The sequence below is a fragment of the Ceratotherium simum genome, chromosome 6, assembly GCF_057802395.1.
Source record: "Ceratotherium simum simum isolate JZ-2026a chromosome 6, ASM5780239v1, whole genome shotgun sequence".
Classification (NCBI taxonomy): Eukaryota; Metazoa; Chordata; class Mammalia; order Perissodactyla; family Rhinocerotidae; genus Ceratotherium; species Ceratotherium simum.
In genome coordinates this window covers 90,924,930-90,946,918 of record NC_141905.1, presented here as the reverse complement: position 1 = coordinate 90,946,918, position 21,989 = coordinate 90,924,930, and the positions used below count along the sequence as shown (strand labels likewise).

The following is a 21,989-nucleotide window of genomic DNA, read 5'->3' as shown; positions in this document are numbered from 1 at the left end:
GTGCCACGTCCACACTGAGTGTCCTGTCCACACTGACCGTCACCTCCACACTGACCACCATGTCCACACTGACCACCATGTCCTCACTGAGTGTCATGTCCACACTGACCACCATGTCCACACTGAGTGTCACATCCACACTGGGTGTCACATCCACACTGAGTGTCATGTCCACACTGGGTGTCATGTCCATACTCACGGTCACCTCCACACTTAGTGCCATGTCCACACTGACCGTCACGTCCACACTGTCATGTCCACACCGAGTGTCATGTCCAAACTGACCATCATGTCCACACTGAGTGTCATGTCCACACTGCCTGCCATGTCGACCCTGACCATCATGTCCACACTGAGTGTCATGCCCACACTGACCGTCACCTTCACACTGAGTGTCATGTCCACACTGAGTGTCATGTCCACCGTGTCATGTCCACACTGAGTGTCATGTCCACACTGAGTGACTTGTCCACCATGACCATCACACCCACACTGCCTGCCATGTCCACACTGAGTGTCGTGTCTACCCTGACTGTCATGTCCATGCAGAGTGTCATGTCCACACTGAGTGTCATGTGCACCCTGTCATGTCCACACTGAGTGTCATGTCTACCCTGACTGTCATGTCCATGCAGAGTGTCATGTCCACACTGAGTGTCATGTGCACCCTGTCATGTCCGCACTGAGTGTCATGACCATACTGCTGCATGTCCACTCTGACCATCATGTTCTCACTGACAGTGAGAACTGTCACTGACCATTATGTCCTCCCTGACGTCCACACTAACATATGTCAACCCCATTCTGACCAGGTCACTTCTCTCCTCGCCCACCTCCCTGCCCACAGGACTGAGTCTGCTGACCTCTGCTGACCTTTTCTGGACTGGCCTTTCTGTGCCTGCTCTCACCATCTCCTCACTTCAACCTCCCAGCCTGGAGGTCAAGTCCAGCTGGCCACAATCCTGTGTCCATCCAGTAGCAGGACAAGGGGGGAGTTTTGTCTGTGGGGTGTGAGCTGGGTCTGGGCTCCAGACACGATCTGTCGGCAGATAGACAGCCACGATTCAAGTAGACGGGTCCTGGGGTCCTGGTGTGATGGGGGGGCCTGGACCACGCCCAAGGGAGCAGACACTTTATTCTCAGGGACAGGAGGGGGGCTCTGCAAGGATCCTGAGGAGGGGCAGCCGGAGACAGGGGAGCGAGGAAAACGGACCTCAGGTGGGCGGCAGGCGAGGCCAGTGCTGCCAAGAGTCCTGGGGTGATGGACGGCATTTAGGGGGCACCTGTGCTCCTCAGAACTCTGCTCCACACGAGGGGGTCTAGCGCCCATCTGATGGGTGTGTTCTGAGGATGAGAGGAACTAACTTAGTGCACGCCTCGTGGTTGCTGCCACACGCCACAATGTGGATGAACCTCGAAAACGTGACGCCAGTGAGAGAAGCCAGACACGATGCTGTGTTAGTCCACTTACAGGAAATGTCCACAATAGGGAACTCTGCGGAGGCAGAAGCAGGCTGAGGTTGCCAGGGGTGGTGGGAGGCGGATGTGGGGTGACTACTGAGGAGGCACAGGGTTTCCACTGGGGGTGTTGAAGAGGCACTGGCATAGACAGCAGTGGTGGTTGCGCAATGTTGAGAATGCACTTAATGCCACTGAATTGTACTCTGTGAATGGTTACAGTAGTAAACTTTATGTTATGGGTGTTTTACCACACACAAAAAAGGTAGAACTGCTGGGAATAAGTATCAAGTCATACACCTCGAATAGAGAAATTTTTATTTGTCAATTATACCTCAAGAAAGATGGGAAAAATACAAATACAACGTAAAAAAACACGAGACCTTGGCACAGAGTAAGTGCTCAAACTGGCTTAGCCCCCCACTTGGCAGCTGCTGCTGTTGCTGCTGTTGGCCTGTCCTGCAAACCCACCCCAGCTCAGCGTCCTGCCTCCCTCACACTCAGGCCCAGGGGCAGTGTCAGCCGGGAACTACTCGCATCCCCTGTTCTGCCTCCAGGACGGCTCTCAGCCAGGACTGAAGAAGCAGAGGTGCTGGCTCCAGCCCTCTCTGTGGGAGGTCTTTGGGGTGGCCATGCCCTCCTCTGTCAGCACCTGTGTCCTCTTCTGTGCATGAGGCTTGACTGCAGCACCGCCAGAGGTCTTCCAGCTCTGTGCCCACGAAGGGAGCAGGGCTCAGAGTGTGCCCTTTGGATTCTGTCCTCCAGGAGACGTTCCCCACCACGGCCCCCTGGGGGGGCGGGAAGTAAGCTTCTTGTCTGCCTAGCTTTGAGGAAAAGGACAGCTCCCGGCACCAACTCTTGCCTCTTTCCCTGGACACGATCTGCTATATGCTGAGCCGAAGCCTGGAGCAGGAGCGAAGGCTGCTGCCCCCCGCCACGGCTGCCCCCTTCCGAGCTGACCCCTGGGGTACTCCATGGCCCACCGGCAGTTCCAAGGCCCTCGGGACTTCTGAGGTCTTCTAAGTGATGGGACCTGGAGCTGGATCCCAGTGGATAACAGTTTCACTTCTCCGTCACACAGCAGAGCTGCCCCTGTTAAAGCCAGGCGCTGTCTGCCCTGGTGGCCGTCGTGGACCCTGAGCCCTGAGCCCTGCTGGGCACTGGGCGAGGACCCGGAAGTACCTGCTCAAGCAGGAGGCCGTTTCGAGCCCGCGGTGACTCCCTGGGCAGCTTAAGGTCCATCTGCCACGCTTCTGGGACCCGGAAAGCTGCTTCAGTTGCACAGCATTTTGAAAAAATGATGTTGTGTATTTATTTTTGATCATGGACCTTTTTCTCTTGCTATTGTTAAAGAGATTCGCTCTACAAAATTAGTGTGGGAAACAATGACTTAGCTCACGGAGCCCATCTTATTTGCTGGGTTATAAATGGCTATCATTGAGCAGTTCCGATTTTTAGGTGTCACGTTTTAATGATTTTCAATGTTCACAGAAAGAAGCAAGTCAGAGCAGGGAGGGGTTAGGACTTTGTGGCCCGAGGCCCCCGTCCCTGAAGTCTGAGCTCAGAGCACAGTCAGGCTGGGAGTGCAGGGCTGTGCACGGCTCTGATGCTCACTGTCCTCTCCAGGATCCCAGCGGACACCTTGGGACACCTTCCCAGAATGCAGCACAGCCCTCCTCCGAGGTAGCTGCTGCCCACTGTGTCACCTTCTCTGACCTACGGAAGTGAGACAGAACAGAGACTGGCTGAGATGGTTCCCCTTTCCCTCTGGACGATGCACATTCTGCGAGGTCTTTGAGTGTGGCCATTGGATAGGACCTGCTGTCATATCTGAGGTTACCTGGTGCCTCCACGTGCCCGTGGAGAAATTCTGCCATTTCTGCTTGGCAGGGCATGTGCACCTGGGCTGTGATGCAGGCTGTGTGAGGGCCGGCCTGGATGTTAGAGGAGAGTCCTCTTCAGCATGTTTGAACACAACTGATTCTGCTCTTTGAGAGAATATGTGGGGCTAACAAATTGCCATTTCATCAAGTTTTTAAACCAACCACTGACCACAGGGTGTCCATTCCAGGCTCAGCCCTAGCCCCTTGGCAGGGAGGAGAGCAGAATGGGAGCTTCCTGCGTCTTTATGGGGTGTTGGGTTTTCCAGAGGACAGACGCATTCCCCACTGCTCTCCTCTGAAGCTCTGGCGTCAACCTCGCTGCGCCTCCCTGGCCCCACATGCTCACTGCACTGCCCGGTGGAAGGGAGTAAATTGGAAGCAGCTCACTCTTCGCAGTGTTCTCATTCCTGAAATGGGAAGAGGCGGAGAGGGTCTGACTTCAGGTCTGATTGCCAGAACAATGTATTTAATAACGCTTCCAAAAATGTCCCTATTAACACCGTCATTGCCCAGAACAAAATCAATGAACGGAGACTACTTCAGAAGATGGGGTGACTTCCCGTGCTTGCTGGACATCTTTCCAACATGAAGATCTCTTGGTGTTGTGAAAAATGAAGATGCTTAGGACCCATTCACACCTAATATTTTAGGCAGAACTATTTTTCTTAAGTTTGGGTTGCTGCTGTGAGCTTGGGAACAGCTTGTACCTTTGCTGTGAGACTACAAAGTCCTAATTAAAACAGTGACAGTACAACTTGACAATACAAATCAGAAATCCTTAAAAAGCACTTTACTTACCAACTTAATCGACAGTTCTCACGGGGTCGGGTTGTCTGTGGTTCGTAGTGGACTTTCCTTTAAGCTGATCTGGGCTTGGGATAGAAGAAACAGACTCTTCCACTCAATAGTAAACAAGACTGTGATCTGTTCTGCAACAATTACGTTGCTTTCTTGGAAATAATTGGCTGGTTGTCTGAAAAGGGTCAGTGTGTCTGAGGATGTGTGGAATCTGCCTGTGGTGGGCGCAGTCCTGACACTGGGTCCAGTGAAGAAGACGATGCAACTCTATCTGCTTGAGGAACTGTCCTTCTGAAATCCCAGAGCTGCGCAGCCTTCTCAGTGAGCCTGAGGCTTACTCATTTGTCACTTACAGGCTCATTCTTGAAGTGTTTCTCTGTGTCTATGTGCACGTATAATGAACAAGGTTAAGAAATACGAAATACATCTGCAATTGTACTCAATTCTGAGGTGCCAGCACAGAGTCAGCTGTGATGAGGCCATGGGGAAGATCACCTCTACAGAATCAGCTGCGATGAGGCCATGGGGAAGATCACCTCTACAGAATCAGCTGCGATGAGGCCATGGGGAAGGTCCTTCTACAGAATCAGCTTTGATGAGGCCATAGAGAAGGTCTCCTCTACAGAATCAGCCGTGATGAGGCCATGGGGAAGGTCTTGTCTACAGAATCAGCTGTGATGAGGCCATGGGGAAGGTCCTTCTACAGAATCAGCTGTGATGAGGCCATGGGGAAGGTCTCTTCTACAGAATGAGCTGTGATGAGCCATGGGGAAGGTCTCCTCTACAGAATCAGCTGTGATGAGGCCGTGGAGAAGGTCCTTCTACAGAATCAGCTGAGAGTCCCCACCAGGCTCCTTGATGCCCTCCCATCCCTGGACTGGAGACATCATTCCCAAGACTGGGCATTCGCTGGGGCAGAAACCCCTTTGCTCTGCTACCTCCCTGTGTGATTACCCTCGACCCTCAGCCTGAGAGCTCCTCCCTGCTTCCAGGGAAGCAGCCTGAATCACCTCTGACCCTTTTCTGTGAGTCGTTATGCCTTCCTATTCTGGTCCTGACTGTACCCCCCAGTTGGCCCTCACACCTATCCCCCCTTCATGACTTAGCTCTCCCCCCTGACTCCAAACTCATCTTCCCTGCACCCTGGCCTCCTGCTCTCCCCTGGGGTCGGCCCCTGTCTGCCTCAGCAGATCGCCCTCCCTAAGCCCAAGCCCAGGCTTCATGTCAGGTGTGGTGCTCCCTGAGGAGGAAGCTCACGTCTGGGGCAGCTCATCAGGGAAGCAGAGAGGTCCGGGAAGAGTCTGTTCCAGGCAGAAGGAACAAGGTGGTACATTTAGAGGGAGGGGGAGATGAGCAGGAGTGAGGCTGGACACTCCCTGGCGAGGACAGAACATGTGTACATTAAAGCGGCTCTCTGTAGATGCTGGACATCATCAATGAAGGGCTCTAGCCTTTCATGGCACAGTCAGTTTGCACTTTGGGAGCTCATCACAGTGTGTGAGGAGATTGAAGTGGTCATCAGGCTGTGATGGGGTAAGAGTGCACATGGGAGGGCGGCCACGAGAGCCAGTCCAGGGCAATGGCAGCAGGACAGAGAGAAGGTCAGCACTCCCACCCTTTCTCTCAGAGGTGTTTGTTAGCTGGTGATGCCTAGGTCTAAAGAAATGTAAAATATTTACATTCTGGGAGAGTCTGACATATGAAGGTCTATACCTACCTGTATAGACCATTAATGTCACACGCTTTCCCCAGCTTAGCTGTAGAGCAAGAAAGAGTCTGAACAGAGTAGTCAATGCCATGAGTAACCAGTTGCTGGTGACGGAATTCATCCTGCAGGGCTTCTGAGAAGTGCCAAAGCTCCAGATTCTCTTCTTCACCCTCTCTCTCTCCCTCTGCACTGTGGCACTCTGTGGCAATTCCCTCATCATGGCAGCCATCACCTTCGGCTCTTGGCTCCGCACCCCCATGCACTTCTTCCTGGTCAACTTGGCTGTGATGGATGTTATCTGTGCATGCACTGTGGTGCCCAAGCTGCTTGAGATCATGGTAGCAGGGAAGAGAAGCATCTCCTATGGGGGCTGCATGGCCTAGATGTTCTTCCTGTCATGGTCAGTAGCTGGGGAGGTGCTGCTCTTCACAGCCATGGCCTATGACTTCTATGTGGCCATCTGCCAGCCGCTGCACTATGGCTCCATGATGAGCCCCAGGGTGTGTGGGGCGCTGGCTGTAGCAGTGTGGGCCATCAGTGTGCTCAGTACTGGAGTCAATGCCTGCCTGATGCTACAGTTGACCTTCTGTGGGCCCAACGTGATTGATCACTTCTTCTGTGAGATCCCTCCTCTGCTGCTGCTCTCCTGTTCCTCCACATACGTGAATGACATCATGGCAACAGTGGCTGACATCTTCTTTGCAGTGTTGAATTTCCTGCTCACCATGGTGTCCTACAGCTTCATCATCTCCACCATCCTGAAGATTCAAACAGCTGAGGGGAAGCAGCGAGACTTCTCCACCTGCTCCTCCCACCTTATTGTGGTGACCATGTACTATTCCACCATCATCTACACCTACCTGACCCCTGGCTCCAGCTACTCCCCAGGGACAGGCAAGGTGGTGGCTGTGCTTTATTCCACTGTGAGCCCCACCTTGAACCCTCTCATCTACACCCTGAGGAACAAGGATGTCAAGGCAGCCCTCAAGAAACTCTTTACACTTCTAGCAGAAAAACTGTAAGGACGTGGTTTAAAGGTAAGAAGGGCTGGCTCAGGGAAGCTGAAAATTCCACATTATCACAATCTAAAAGGTGTTCATTAGGTGCCATCTTCTATTGGGAACCAAAAACTAAATCAACTGACACACAGCATCTCCCATTTAGAAATATGTGCTCTAGACGTTCTTGAATTTAGACCAACACAAATAGGGCCCCTTGAATCTCATTTGACATTTGACAAATGTAGAGCTTAAATACATAGATGTTTGCAGTAACTCCTGGCAATAAGATGTACTTTGTGATAACGCAAAGTAAAAGAGCGAAACGTGGCACAGACATGATCCATCTGTAGGGACGATCTCCGACTCAACTGCTGGTTCACTGGCCACTGTCAAGGCCCCTTCACACCACGTTTTGGCCTGGCACACTTCTCCCCGATGCCCCTGCCAGTCTGTGAGCTGCTTGACAGACAGCAGTGGTGTCCAGGAGCTCAGGGCACATGGGTTGAGGTGAATGGAACCACAGAGGATGAGGGGGCCATGGTGTGTGGCAGGGGAGGTTGGGGAAAGGGCTGGGGCCTCAGGAAGGTGGGGTCAGATGCACTTGAGAGTTGCAGGTGAAACATGGAACTAGTTGTGTCCACATGATGTGACTTAGAAGTGGCTCAATGGCAAACAGCTCGATGCTCCTGCCAGGAGGTGATCAGTGATGACACAAAGGACCACTGGGGACTTTAATGTACTCTGCAGGACATGAACACACTTTCCTGGGTGTCTTCCACTGGAATTCTTTTTGTCAAAAGCCCGTGCAGCTTGGGGGCCTCTCCCTGCTGCACCCCATGGTGCATGCAAGAGAGGAGGGGCACAGCCACTCGAGGTGCAGGGGCCCCCTCCACACGGGACAGAGCAAGGTGCCAAGTCACATGTGGTGACACTGAGTAAGGCAGCCTTCTTCGTAGTTCTGCAAGAAGCTCTGTGAGGAGGAGCTATGTAAGGAGTCAATGAGGATTAGGAAGGCAAACAGCACCACACAGGAGCTGATAGACACCCCCTGGGCCAGAGGAGTTTTCCACTTCTGTACAGAAAAGGAATTAGTGTCAGTTCCATTGTGGAAATTATCCTTGCATCTGTATCTGTGCGTCTGTGTGTGCATGTGTGACTGTGTGTCTGTCTCTCTCTCTGTGTGCTCCTCTGTGCATCTTTGTGTGTATGTCTGCATGTATGTGTGTGAATTTGGTTCTGTGTGTGTGCATCTGTGTTTGTCCATCTGTGTCTCCATGTATGTGTGCAGTATATTTGGGCTCATTTAGAGTTTAGTAAACTCTCTTTAAATTCACATTCCATCATGTGGGTATTCTTCACAATTCAACATTTTGCGGACATACAGCATTCCAACTTAAAGAGCCTTTCAGACACTGTTGACATAGTTAACTTTAAGTTATCTGGAGCAAGGAACCCCATCTTGACACTGTGTCTAGACTCCTGAGGGGTCCAGGAAAGCCATACCTCTCAACAAATGGTGCCCTAAGAAGGCTTATTTCTTGAGGGTGTTTTGGGGTTATTGTGGGTTGACCTGGGGAAAGACTTGAAAATACTGGAGTTCTAAGTCACTCACCACAAGGACAATAAGAGGGAAGTACCACGAGCTGAGAGGCGGAGAAGACAACTTTGTCAGAGACACTGCGGATGAGCAGCCGTGAGTGATGTGGGAGGTGTGGGATTCAGGGAAGCACAGGACAGCCCCGCCAGCCCCTCCCATAGCAGGGTGTGTGTGAGGTTGTCTAAGCATGTGTGCGAGTGTGCCACTGTGGGAGATATGAGCATGTGTGGGTGTGTAAACGTGAGTGCCGTGTAAGAGTGTGTGGGGGGGGTGTTTTATCATGTGTGAGTTGTGAGCATGTGTACATGTGAGCATTGTGAGGGTGTGGGCGTGTGTGGTATGTGAACATGTGTGTGAACACATGTGTCTGACTATGAGTGTGTGTACGCACACCTGTGTGTGAGCCCTTAGTGTTCTGTGCAGTCACTGCCGGTTTGCATCTCTGCTCCTCTGCTGGCCCATGAGTGCCAGGATGGGGTGATACATCAGAAGACGGTCCTGAGCCTGGTCCAGGCTCTGGCACCTGGAGAAACTCGGCAAGTGCTGCTGACTGAGTAATGAGGTGGCCACTTTTCCTCCAAGGGATTCTCTGCCTGTGTGATTTGCAGGGCGGTCTCCAGACCTCAGTTCCTCACTATCCTTTTCCCACTGATTCACAGGTAGGGTCCTTTGTGATTCCACAGCTTTCCAGAGAGGACGTTTTCTGCTGCAGGACACAGAGCCCCCACTGCAAGCTGTGCCCACAATGAGATGTGCTATCTCCATAACAGGGTCCAGGGCAAGGTGGACTCAGGGCTGCCTGATGCAGGGGGCCAGTGTGCCACGGGGGACCCAGATCATTTCCTCCTGTCTCTGCCATCCTCAGACCTGGTGTGTGTCCCACGATTATCGCATCTCCCAACATTTCTAAACTTCAATTTTGAAAGCATTTCCTTTCAGATTTTCCCTAAAATGAAATGAGGACAAAAATGGTTCAATAACTGATAATTCAGCTAAATCCCCACTCTCACTTATTGGAGAAGTGGTATCACGAGATGCTGCTGGGAAGGTGCTCAGAGTCCTCAGTGTGTGAGGCAAGTGCTAATGAAGGAGCCGGGCTGGGCTCAGACCAGAGTTCCCACTCCCCTCTTAGCATACCGGTCATCTGTTCACTGAACGAGTCTGTGCATGAGCGTGTGTTGTGTGTTACGATGCGTGTGTGTGAGAACGTGTGTGTACCACCGTGTGTGGGTGCCCATGGACCTGTGGGTGAGCCCATATGCTTTCGTATTCTATCCTGTGTGTGTGTGTGTGTATGTGTGTGTGTGTGTGTGGATATCTTGGGGGAGAAAGACTGTTCTCGGTGCTGGGCATGGAGCAGTGAACAAAACAGAGAAACATCTGGTTCACAGACTTTGAGGAGACGAGCATTGCTGCTTCCTGCTATAAGCGCATCGCCCCTGAGAGATACCTGCTCGGCCACTTTCATCCAGTGAATTTGGTTCACTTGGAGGTTCTTGCCTCAGTTTCAGAGGCTGGAACACCCCCTTACCATGGTCGCCCCTACAGCCCCCACGCTCCCCACCTGAAGAAGCCCAAGACCTTGGGGCAGGAGCCTTTCTGAGAAGGCATTTGAACTGCACAGAAATCAGGGTTTTGATGCTGAAAATTCTGTAATTGATCTGTAGGACTATTTTGGAAAAAGTAGCCTTTTTATTAGAATAATTCTCGAGGTGTCCTGTGTTGTGGTCAGGTGACTCTCGTGTTTATTCCTGAGTCAGTTTCAATGGTTTGTGTCTTTCTAGAATTTATTCAGTCATCAAAATTACCTAACTTGTTGGCGTACATTGTTCATAGTATTCCCTCATAAGCCTTCTATGTCTGGAAGGTCATTACTGATGTCCCTGCTTTCAAGGTGACTTGAGTTTTCCCCCTTTTTCTTGGGTCAATCTAGCTAAGCTTTGTCAACTTTGTTGACCTGTTCAAAGAACCAAATTTTGGTTTCATTGATTTTTTTTCCTGTGTTCCATTTTATTTATTTCCACCCTAATCTTCACCTTTTCCCCTTTCTTCTGCTTGGTCTGAGTTTGGGTTGCTCTAATTTTTCCATTTTCTTACAGTGAAAGATGAGGTTATTTTTTGGACATCATTCTTTTTTTAATATCAGCATTATTAGCAATAAATTCCCCTCTAAGCACTACTTTAGAAGCATGGCTTAAGTTTGGGACGTTGTGTTTTTATTTTCATTTACCCTAAAGTATTTTTAAATTGTCTTTATGATTTCTTTTTTGACCCATTGGTTATTTAGAAGTGTGTTATTTAATTTCCATATATTTGTGAATTTTCCAAATTTCCTTCTGTTACTGATTTCTAACTTCATTTCATTGTGGTCACAGCACATGCTTTGTATGATTTCAATGTTTTTAAACTTATTGATGCTTGTTTTATGACCTAGATATAGTCTATCTTAGAGAATGTGTTCTGCAAACTTGAGAAGATGTCCATTGTGCTTTGTTGGCTGGAATGTTCTATGGATTTCTGTTAGGTATAGTTGGTTTATACTGTTGTTCTGGTCTATATTCATGTTGATCTTTTGCTTAGTTTTCTGTCCACTTTTGAAAGCAGAGTATTGATTTCTCCAACTATTACATTTGAATTGTCTATTTCTCTCTTCAGTTCTGTCTTTTCTTGCTTCATATATTTTTCAGTCTCTAGTTAGATAGATATACATTTTTAATTGTTAAATTTTCCTAATAGATTGACCCTTTTATCATTATGAAATGTCTGTATTTGTTTCTAGTAACCTTTTGTCTTAAAGTCTACTCTGTCTGATATTAGTATAAGTACTCTAGCTCTCTTTTGGTTGCTATTTGGATGGTGCATAGTTTTCCATCCTTTTTCTTTCAACCTATTAGTATCTTTGAATCTAAAGTGTGTTTCTGAGACAGCATATAGTTTGGATCTTGGGGGTTTTTTTCTGCTTCTGCATTTATTTATTTTTATTTTTTCCAGTTTTATTGAGATATAATTAACATATGACATTACATTAGTTTAAGGTGTACAACATAATGATTTGATACACATATATATTGTGAAATGATCACTACAGTAAGTTTAGTTAACATCCATCACCTCACAGAGTTACAAATTCTTTTTTTCTTATGAGGAGAACCTGTAATTTCCACTCTCTTAACAACCCTCAAATACACAATACGGTGTTGTTAACTATGCTGTGCATTACATCCCCAGAATTTATTCACCTTATAACTGGAAGTTTGTACCTTTTGACCACCTTCACCCATATCCCCCACCCTCACCCCCTGCCTATGGCAACCACCAATATGTTCTGTTCCTATCAGTTCAGGTTTTTTAGAGTCCACATATGAGTGAGATCAAACAGTTTTGTTCTCTCTCTGACTTATTTCACTTAGTGTAATACCCTCAAGGTCCATCCATGTCTTCAAATATGGTAGGGTTTTCTTCTGTTTTATGGTGAATAATATTCCATTGTGTATATATACACCACATCTTCTTTATCCATTCATCCATTGATGGACACTTAGGTTGTTTCCAGATCTTGGCTATTGTGAATATTGCTGCAATGAACATGAGGATGCAGATTTCTCTTTGAAATGCTGATTTTATTTCTTTTGGCTATATACCCAGAAGTGTGATTACTGGATCATATGTTATGTGTGTAATTACTTATTTGAGGAATTTCCATACTGTTTTCCACAGTAGCTGCACCAATTTACGTTCCCACCAAGAATGTACAAAGGTTTCCTTTTCTCCACATCCTCACCAACGCTTATCTCTTGTCTTTTTGATGACACCCATTCTAACAGGTGCGAGGTGATATCTCACTGTGGTTTTCATTTGCATTTCCCTGATGATTAGTGATGTTGAGTACCTTTTCAAGTACCTATTGGTCATTTGGATGTCTTCTTTAGAAAAATGTCTATTAATTCCTCTGCTCCCTTCTTTAATCAGGTTTTTTTTTTTTTTTTGCTTTTAAGTTGTATGAGTTCTTTATATGTTTTTGATATTAACAACTTATCAGATTTATGATTTGCAAACATTTTCTCCCACTCTGTAGCTTGTCTTTTCATTTTGTTGATGGTTTCCTGTGTTGTATAGAAGCTTTTCAGTTTGAAGTAGTCCCATTTGTCCATTTCTGCTTCTGTTGCCTTTGCTTTTGGTGTCAAATCCAGTTTGCTTTTAACCTAGTCTGACAATCTCTGCCTATTGATTAGATTGTTTAATCAATTCAGATTTAATGTTACTATTGATATGGTTGAATTTATGTCTGCTATTTTGCATTTCATTTTCTATATGCCTCAAGGGGTTACTTTTTATTCCTTTATGCTTCCTTTATCACCTCTTTTTCATTAAGTGAATATTTCCTAGTGTAATATTTTAATTCCTTTAATAATTTTTAGCTATATTTTTGTGGTTACTTTCTTGGTGCTTGCTTTAGAGTTTACAATATTTATCTTATTAGGATCTGCTTCATATTTATACTGAGTTAATTACAGCGAGATATAGAAATTTTACTTTTAGGTGGCTGTACTCCCTTGTCCTTTTTTTTTTTTTCCTCTCTTTTTGTGAGGAAGTTTGGCCCTGAGCTAACATCTGTTGCCAATCTTCATCTATTTTATATGTGGGGTGCCACCACAGCATGGCTTCATGAGTGGTGTGTAGGTCTGCGCTCAGGATACAAACCTGCGAACCCTGGGCTGCCAAAACAGAGTGCACTAACTTAACCACTACATCACTGGGCTGGCACCAAGTGCTATTATTTTTATACACATTACATCTATATATCTTTAAAACTCAACAATACAGTGCTATAGTCATTATTTTATATAATTTTTGTCATTTATAGAATCTGTGAAGAGAAAGGAAGCAATTAAAAATGTATTTATAGATTTTTAAAATATTAATATTGTGTTTATCATTTCTGATTCTCCTCATTTCTCCTTGTGGAGATGAATTACCATCTGGTTTCATTTCCTACTTCAATATACTTGCATTGTTACACTCCCCCTTGTGCTTTTATTGTTGAATATATTCCTCTATGTCATAGGCCTAACAATACAAGTATATGCATACTGTTTTATGCAATTGCTTTTAAAATCAATTAAGAGAAAAAGAAAAATACAATTATACTGTCTTTTACAACTACTTATCTAGTTACCTATACCAGCACTCTTTGTTTTTGCTTGTGGATTTGAATTACTGTTTAGTGTCAATAGCTTTCAACCTGACAAACTTCCTGTTTTGTTCCCTATAAGGCAGATTTGCTAGCAATAAATTATCTTGGTTGTTGTTTACCTAGGAAAATTTTTCTCTCTCCTTCATTTTTGAAAGATAGTTTTGGTTGATGTAATATTCTTGACTGATGGGTTTTTTTCCAGGACTTTCAAAACATCTTCTCATTGCCTTCCGGCATCCATTGTTTCTCATGAGATATCAGCTATTAATCTTCCTGTTCTTACGTTCTCGTAAGTTCTCTCGTACAGCATGACTTGTTTCACTCTTGCTTCTTTCAAGATTTTCTTTTTTTTTTTTTTGGCTATCTATATTTTAACTATGATGTATCTGGGTGTACATCTCTTTGTGCTTGTTCCACTTGGATTTTGCGGAGCTTCTTGAATATGTAGATTAATGTGTTTCTTTTTTTAATAAAATTAGGGAAGTTTTCAGCTGTTATTTCTTCAAAATACTTTTATACGCCTGACTTTTTCTCCTCTTCTTCTGGTGTTCCTATTATATCTATACAGTGTGCTTAATGCTGTTCCATGTTTCTCTAAGCATCTGTTCACTTTTTGTCATTCTTTTTTCTCTGTGTCCTTCAGATTGTGTAATCTCTATCAGTCTATCAGCAAGCTCACTGATTGTTTCTTCTGCCAGCTCATATCTGTTGTTGAGTCCTTCTAGCACATTTTACATTTCAGTTATTGTACTTTTTAACTATAATATTTTTATTTGGTTCTTTTAAAATACTTTCTGTCCTCTTATTGATATTCTATATTTGATGTGACATTGTCATATGTTCTTTAATTACTCCAACATGGTTTCCTTTATATTTTTGAACATATTTATAGTAGCTTTTTTTAAAATTTTTTGTGAGGAAGATCATCCCTGAACTAACATCCATGCCAATCCTCCTCTTTTTGGTGAGGAAGACTGGCCCTGGGCTTACATCCATGCCCATCTTCCTCCACTTTATATGGGACACTGCCACAGCATGGCCTGACAAGCAGTGCACCGGTGCATGCCCAGGAACCAAACCCGGGCCGCCAGCAGCGGAGCACGCACACTTAACAGCTACTCCATGGGGCCGGCCCCTATAGTAGATGTTTTGAAGTCTTGGTCTGCTAAGTCCAACAGCTGGACCCCCACAGGCAGTTTCTATCATGTGCTTTTTTTTGTCCTGTGTATGGCTCATACTTTCCTGTTTCTTTGCATGTCTCAAACATTTCCATTGAAAAATGGACATATTTTACACAATATATTGTAGCAACTCTGGATACTGATCCCCTCACTGGGGTGTGGTGTGTTTTTGTTTGCTTGCTTGTTTGATGACTTGTCTGGACTAGTTCAGTGAGGTCCATTTCACCCACAGCGTGCAGCCTCTGATGTCACTCCTCAGAGGACACCAGTCCTGGGCATGAGCACAGTGTCCTTGACCGTCAAGGATGATTTTGGTTTTAGCTGGGCTCTCTTTTATCAAGCTTCTGGCTGGTCTGCCTCTACTGGTATCACACCCAGCTGTTAGCCTTCACTAATTGCTGGATGATTGCTCTATTGTTGTTTTTTATTGTGGTAAAATATACATAACATAAAATTCACTATTTTTACCATTTTTGTGTTTACAATTCACTGACATTAAGTATATTTGTTACCAGACACATACCCAGGTTCTTTACCCGCTATACAAGCGGGGCCAAATAAAACTAGAACGCCAGGCTTATGGCAAGGAAAGAGTTTTTATTTCGGGTGACGTCAGCTGGGAGACGAGAGCTCTCGGATTTGTCCTGTCTCCCCGGAAGATGGGAAGCAATGGGGTTTTAAAGGTTGTGAGGAACGTGGCTGCTTGTAGGGAGGGTGAGCCTGTGGCCTTGCTGGTCAGTGCTTTCCCATCACCCTGCACTTGGCCCTGTGAGGCTGCTTGTTGGGAGGAGGAGGGCGAGATAAGGGAATTGCAGGTGGGTGTCCTTCAGCTGCCTCTGTCTCCGTGGTGGGTGGTGGATTCTGGCACCAGGAAACCGAGGAGGTGAGGTCTGAGAGGCTTTAGCTTCTCGATATCAGTTTCCCTGTAACAAACCTCAAGAACTGGTCATTAGCCAAAACATCGGTGTGAGCCCAGCTTGAGGCCACCTGGGCTTCTAACAATTTGTAAAACAACCAATATCTACATGTGGATGTAACTTAGAGAAACAGGGATAGAGAATGAGTGCTTTGGGTTTTAAACCCATATATGTTGGGTTTAATATAGGGGCACTGATATCAGGGCCGGCATTATATTTACATTGTTGTGCAACCATCACCATTCTCCATCCCTAGAACTTTTTCATTTTTCCAAACTAAAACTCTGCACCCATTATGCTCTATTGTTTTTGACAAGACCAGTCTGATCCAAAAGTCATACGCTTTTCTTTGTAAGAGAGGGATGTTGCCAGTCTTTGAGGCTTGCTCTAACCCCAGTAGAGCTCTTGTTAATTGTCTCTTTGCCTGGTTTTCTTTTTTAAATTTATAGGTGATCTACCACTTTTCTTGTTGCTGCTAGTGTCATGGATCTAATAGCCTCCTCTTAATTGCTCACCATCAAAATCTCCATTGTTTTGGACAACATCCTTAAGCATGAACTTTTCCACGCTCTTTTCCAAATAAAATCAGTCCCCTTAGGGAGAGCTATGGTACACTCTGTTCTTATGTCCTACTCTCTCCCATGGGCCGAATCTCTGAACCACTGCACAGGAGCTGGGAGTGGGGACAGTGGCCCACTTCTTCTGGAGTGACACCCCTTCTCTGCAAGTGGGGCACTGGGTGGGGATTGTAGCCCCTAGTCTTCTTGGCTTGCTCCTCCCAGCATGGAACTTCTACCCTTTGAGTGAGCTGGTCTAGAAGCAACTTGGGACTAATATTTTGGTCCTGCTATACCTGGGCTAGAGCTTCCACGCTGTGAATGGGGCTGGGTGGTGAAAGTGAACCCCAGTCTGCTCATCTGTGCCTGCCTGGAATAAAACCTCTGCAATATGGAGCTAGAAGGTAGTGAGAAATGTTGAGGACTTTCCCTTCCAAGGATGAACCCCTGGCTGTAGACCATGAGCTGGGGGTAGAGGAGAGGGAGCCCACATTCTTGACTATCTACCCCAGAGTACAGCTTCTGTCACACTGAGCTGGATGGGAGAGGAGAGGGTCATGCCTCAAATACCACAGACTCTCACCATTCTTACCAAGATTTAATAGATTTTCTGGAACAAATGTTTCTTCTTTTGCCATGTACCCTTAAGACAATTTTCAGAGACTTTAAATGTTTGTTTTTATAGTTTTCCCATTCCAATTAAATGCTTCTCACACCACCATTCTGGAAGTCCGACCCTCAAAGGAAATCTAATTTCTTGAATTGATGGTTTCCTTGGTTTTGAAAAATTCTCAGTTGTCTCTTTGATTATGGATTCTCTCTCTCTCTTTCTCTCTCTCTCTCACTCCCTTCTGTCCTCCTCTCCTCTCCTTTTGGGATTCTACTTGAATATGCATTAGATATTTTCACTATGTCCTACATACTTTTTAATGCATTTTTAATTTTTATCTCTCTACACTTCCATGTGAGTATTTTCTATCTAATCATATTTAGTTCTCTGATCTTCTGCTCTACTGTGTCCAATGCACAAGTAGACTCATCTATTGAGTTCTTGATTTCAGATATACTGTATTTGACAGTTCTAGAATTTCCATTTTTTTTTTTTAAGATTTTCTTCCTCTGGTGAAATTTCCCATCTTTTTCATTTATTTTGTCCATAGTTTCTCTATTTTCTTTAATATACTTACTATAATTATTTTAAAGTTTTTGACTGCTAATCTCTGCAAAGTTCTCCTCTCTGGAATCTTATCTTCTCTGGTCTTTATTGCTTCAGAGGGAATCTGATGCCTTTAAATAAATTGTTTTTGTATTTTATATGAATTTTCTTGATGTTATCAGAAGAAATGTTAGTCTTCCACAGGCTACTTCATCCTACCATAAGCAGAAGTCCTAAAGTATATTTTAAAATGTTTTTGGTCCATTGTTTTGATATTTCTTATTGAGGATTCCAAGGATGTGTCTATTGTCTAATGGATATTCTGTCCCAATCTTCTATAACTATGACTTTCCCCTAATCATTTTTATCTCTGTTTTTATTTATATTTAGTTTTTCACTTTTCTTAGTGTATCTTTTATGTCTCTTGCTGTGCCATATCTTGTCTTTTTTATCCCTTGTGTTTCTGGTAATTCTTTTTTGGTTAATTTACCAAGTTGTTTTATTTCTTCTGTTTATTTCTAATCTCTACCAATTACCTTCTCAGGTCGTCTAATCATCTCTACCATGAATTCTAAATCTACTTTTAGCTATTTCTTCAGAGTTGCAATTTTCTTGTTAAATTTATTTTTAAATTAATAGTGAAGGGTTGGGGTACAATATCCTCTGTATTGTGTTGCGCTCTTACTGATGACTTTTCTGCATCTTCAGTAAAATGTCTTTTCTCTTTTGTTTATATCTCTTCTTAGAGAATATCTTTAGATATCGAAGACTTCTTATTACTCATGTTAGAATGATTTGGATTTTTTTATTCCAGCTAATAGCAGATGAATGTCTCCTGGAGGGGCTATTAGAGGGGTAAGATTATTGTCCCAGTTTCTAAGCTCATACAGAGAACTTTACTATAAATCCCTTTGTGTAGCCTGGGAGGGCTCCTACTATAGGTCATGTTCTTGTTTATTTTACTACTGTCACCAAGAGTGACGCCCTCCTGCCCTCCTCCCCACCCCACCACCCATCTGTGCCTTATTTCTCTCTCAGTCTTGCTCTTGGCAGTTTCCACTCGGGACAGGCCCCTTCACTTCTGGGAATGAATTTTGTTGGAGATTTTTTCCACCTGTGATATCATTGTGGATTCCATTGCCAGTTTTGATGGTATATAATTTATATCAAATTGGAGTTTGGGATTTTCCTTGTCTTCTAACTTTGCTAAAGATGTAGTTTGTTGGTTTTTTTCTTTTCTTTGTTGATATATATGGTTTTCAGGTGAAGTGGAACCTTTTAGGATTAAGATGACCCATATTCCTATCAGAACTGTAACTTTCATTGTAATTTCAAAACAACAACAAATAGTAACCATAACAACACAAAATATAGGCAAAATAGTGTCACTAACACACTAAATATTAGGTGTCTGGGTAAATTCACTTTTGCTATTTTTACTTCTCTGTATTTCATGTCTTCTAATTTTTAGCAATAGAAGAAAAGTCAAACTTATGAAATTAAGAATAAAACATTATTTAAATTTAAAAAGTGAGCATAATCATTGAATGTCAATTTGCCCAGATTTTGAATGCTTTGTTCTCTGGGAGATGTGGTGACTCAAAGTTAATGATCCAGGCATCTGGGGAAGGACGGTGGCCTCGCGAGAGCAGAGTCGATGTGAACCTGGCAACACAAGCAGCATATGACAAGATTGGAAACTGGGCAGGGCTAATGTATCACATTCCTTGAGCCTCCTGGGGTGAATGGCTCTCCCCAGTGACAACTCCCACTGAACCAAGAAGCTTGATAAAGGAAGCCATTTCCCAGTCTATGTTCATGGATCTTCTGAAGTGCCTCCTCAAAGGCCATGTTCACATTCATGAATCCGTTGATGTCTTTGTTTTCACACTGTCACATTTAAAGTATTATAAAAACTGTCCAGCATCTTCCAGTTTTGTGTGCCTTTAATTTTGCAACCTCACAAATGAGGCATATTTGTCACCCCTAGGAGTAATTAACCAACCAAATTAACAAACCAAAGGCAGGTACCGATGATCTACATTCTTCAATTTTCATGTTTGTATCATCGTCAGTGGGATGATTTAAAACTTGCAATAATAGTGTTTATGAATTCCTGAGAAAATTGGATCTGCTCAACCAATTATAAATGCATAGTGGTAACTCTTAACCTGGTTGTTCTTTTTTTTTTATATCTTACTGGGCATCGGCATTATGAAGTGGAATTTCATGGCCTGGGAATGGATGGTTAATTTTCCTTTTATACTTGGACAGGTCGTGGTACAATACTCCATGAGTGCACCTCAACTTGCCACTTAGAGTGTTGCCAAGAGCAAAACCCTTCAGATAAGGTAAGAATGTCCTCTCAGAAATCAGAATTGATAGCCAAAAGTTAGATTTGGAAATGTCTGCTGTGACATCGAAAAGGTACTGTTGAACAATTCTATATTATCTCAAGTGTATTATATTATGATCTTTCATTAATTTTCAGTTAAATCAACAATACGCAGTTGTTTCTTTTGTGCCTCATATAGCTGAATCACAGTTTATAAATTAACATATAGAGATAATGATCTCTGATGAGATTACTGTTTTACACTTTCTCCTTTCTTTGTAAAATGATCCATATCTAATAAAATGAAAAAATATGTTGGAGAAAGCTTGTCTTTTTACTGTCCCTCAGGTGAAAAAGGCCCAGACTGACTTTTCTTGGACTATACTGTTTTGTCACAACTGGACTTGAATATCCTTGCCAGGAGAAATGACGCCTGCATTTGAGTCCGAGTTTCTGGTTGTAACCTGCAGGAGATACACACAGTTCTTCCAGAGTGGTCCAAAGCCAACCTGATCTTAGTGAGTCTGTGTCTCCCTGTCTGTTCTTTGCACCTGAACCCCATGTTCTCTTGATTCTACTGAGACACTGCCACAGGCCTCCTAACATGTGGCTTTTTAAGTCCAGGTATAACTCTTGCTGATCCTTCTCTGGACACTGAGAAGGTCACACAAAAGCTTCCTGGGGCCAATCAAGCCCAAAATATGTGCACAGAATCAATTTCACTACTTTTGAGATGTGTCTACATAAGAGGGGAAATACTCTAATTGTTCTCCAGTCAGGGAGATTAGCTGTGGGCTAAAGAGATTTAACATAGGAGGGAGGAAAAGTCTAACACAGTGAATAGGAATGCTGCCCCATATAGAGGCTGCCAGATGCTACAGACAGGGAATTGGTAGCAAGATCCACAGGAGAACCTCTGCTCAGTTACCAAAGCAGTCCCTTGAGAGAGTGTTGGACAGTTTGGACATATCCGAAAGGGCAAAACCAGCAAGGTCAGCATAGGATGCTACAGGCATCATTCTTTCAAGGTGGGCAGGTCAGTCAGTAAAGATTTATCCACCATCCTTGACAGAACAGCCAATGGGTGTGGTGCTGAAAGTAGTGCTGGGCGCAGTTGCCCATCATGCTAAACCTACTCAGGGAACGTGATGAACATGGTCAAGCTACTTAAGTTTGTGGTGTAGCTAGTAAGACAAATAACTGGAGAGATAAGTACAAAAGTGTAAAGGGAAGAAACGGGCCCTGTGAAGCATAGGTGGGGTAAGCCAGCCCTGGACTTGGTGCAGGCTGTGGTCCAGGGCTTCTCAGAGAAATGAGGTTAAAGTGGCAATGTTAAGGATGGCGCCATCGTTTCATGGGGTAGAGCAGGAAAGGTTCGTGATATGAGGAAAGAGGCTCATGCAATTTACAGGATTTTAATTCTAGGAGTAATAGAAAAGAAAAGGGGACAAATGCAAAAAGACCCAAGTGGTTTGCAACAGGCTGACTCCAGGCCATGGTTAGATGCCAGCCTCATTGTGGGGTGGGGAGTAGCTCTTTATGAAATTAATGTAGAGTCATGGTGGACCCAGGGCTAACTGATTTCATATCCTTGACTATAGTCTCTCCAGACGAAATTTAGAAAAGTGTGTCAGGAAAACGAATGTAGGTTCCCAGAGAATGGTGAATGTGCTTGGCTCTTTGGTCATGACTGAACAATGCAGAGTTAACAGAGCAGAGAGCCCAACTGAAAGGATCCAGGCCATGCTTGAGCAGAGAGACACATGAGGATGAGATCCACTGGGAAACAGACTCCTGAGCACGAAAAGGAACAGTGGTGGGACTAGGCCAGGTCCCTGGTCAGAAAGTGCATTACTGAGGCTTTCAGGATTGAACACTCCTGCCCATTTCTGATGGAATACTGTGCATCTGTTAAAGAGGATGACTGATTCCATCACTGACGTGGAGAGACCTGCACCAAATATCACTGGGAGAAAAACAACCAGCATCCAAAGAAGTATAGGACATAATTCCAGAAAGGATGTTCATGCCCTTGGAGTTTAGTGGGTATTTTACTTCCACATTATAGAAGTCTACGTTTCTTGAATTATTATATAGTTATAAGAAATAGGCAGGAAAAACTTAAAGCTATTTTTATTTGGGAGAAAAATAATGAAGAAGAGAGCATTAGTTAAGACAAAGTTCCAGAAATGTCTGTGGTTGCT

At 44.6% G+C, this 21,989-nt stretch overlaps 1 pseudogene; it reads left to right on the top strand.

Annotated features, from left to right (window-relative positions):
• Nucleotides 1-5,936: 5,936 nt before the first annotated feature.
• LOC101408066 (olfactory receptor 13A1-like) lies at nt 5,937-6,869 on the top strand (annotated as a pseudogene).
• The last annotated feature ends 15,120 nt before the right edge of the window (nt 6,870-21,989 follow it).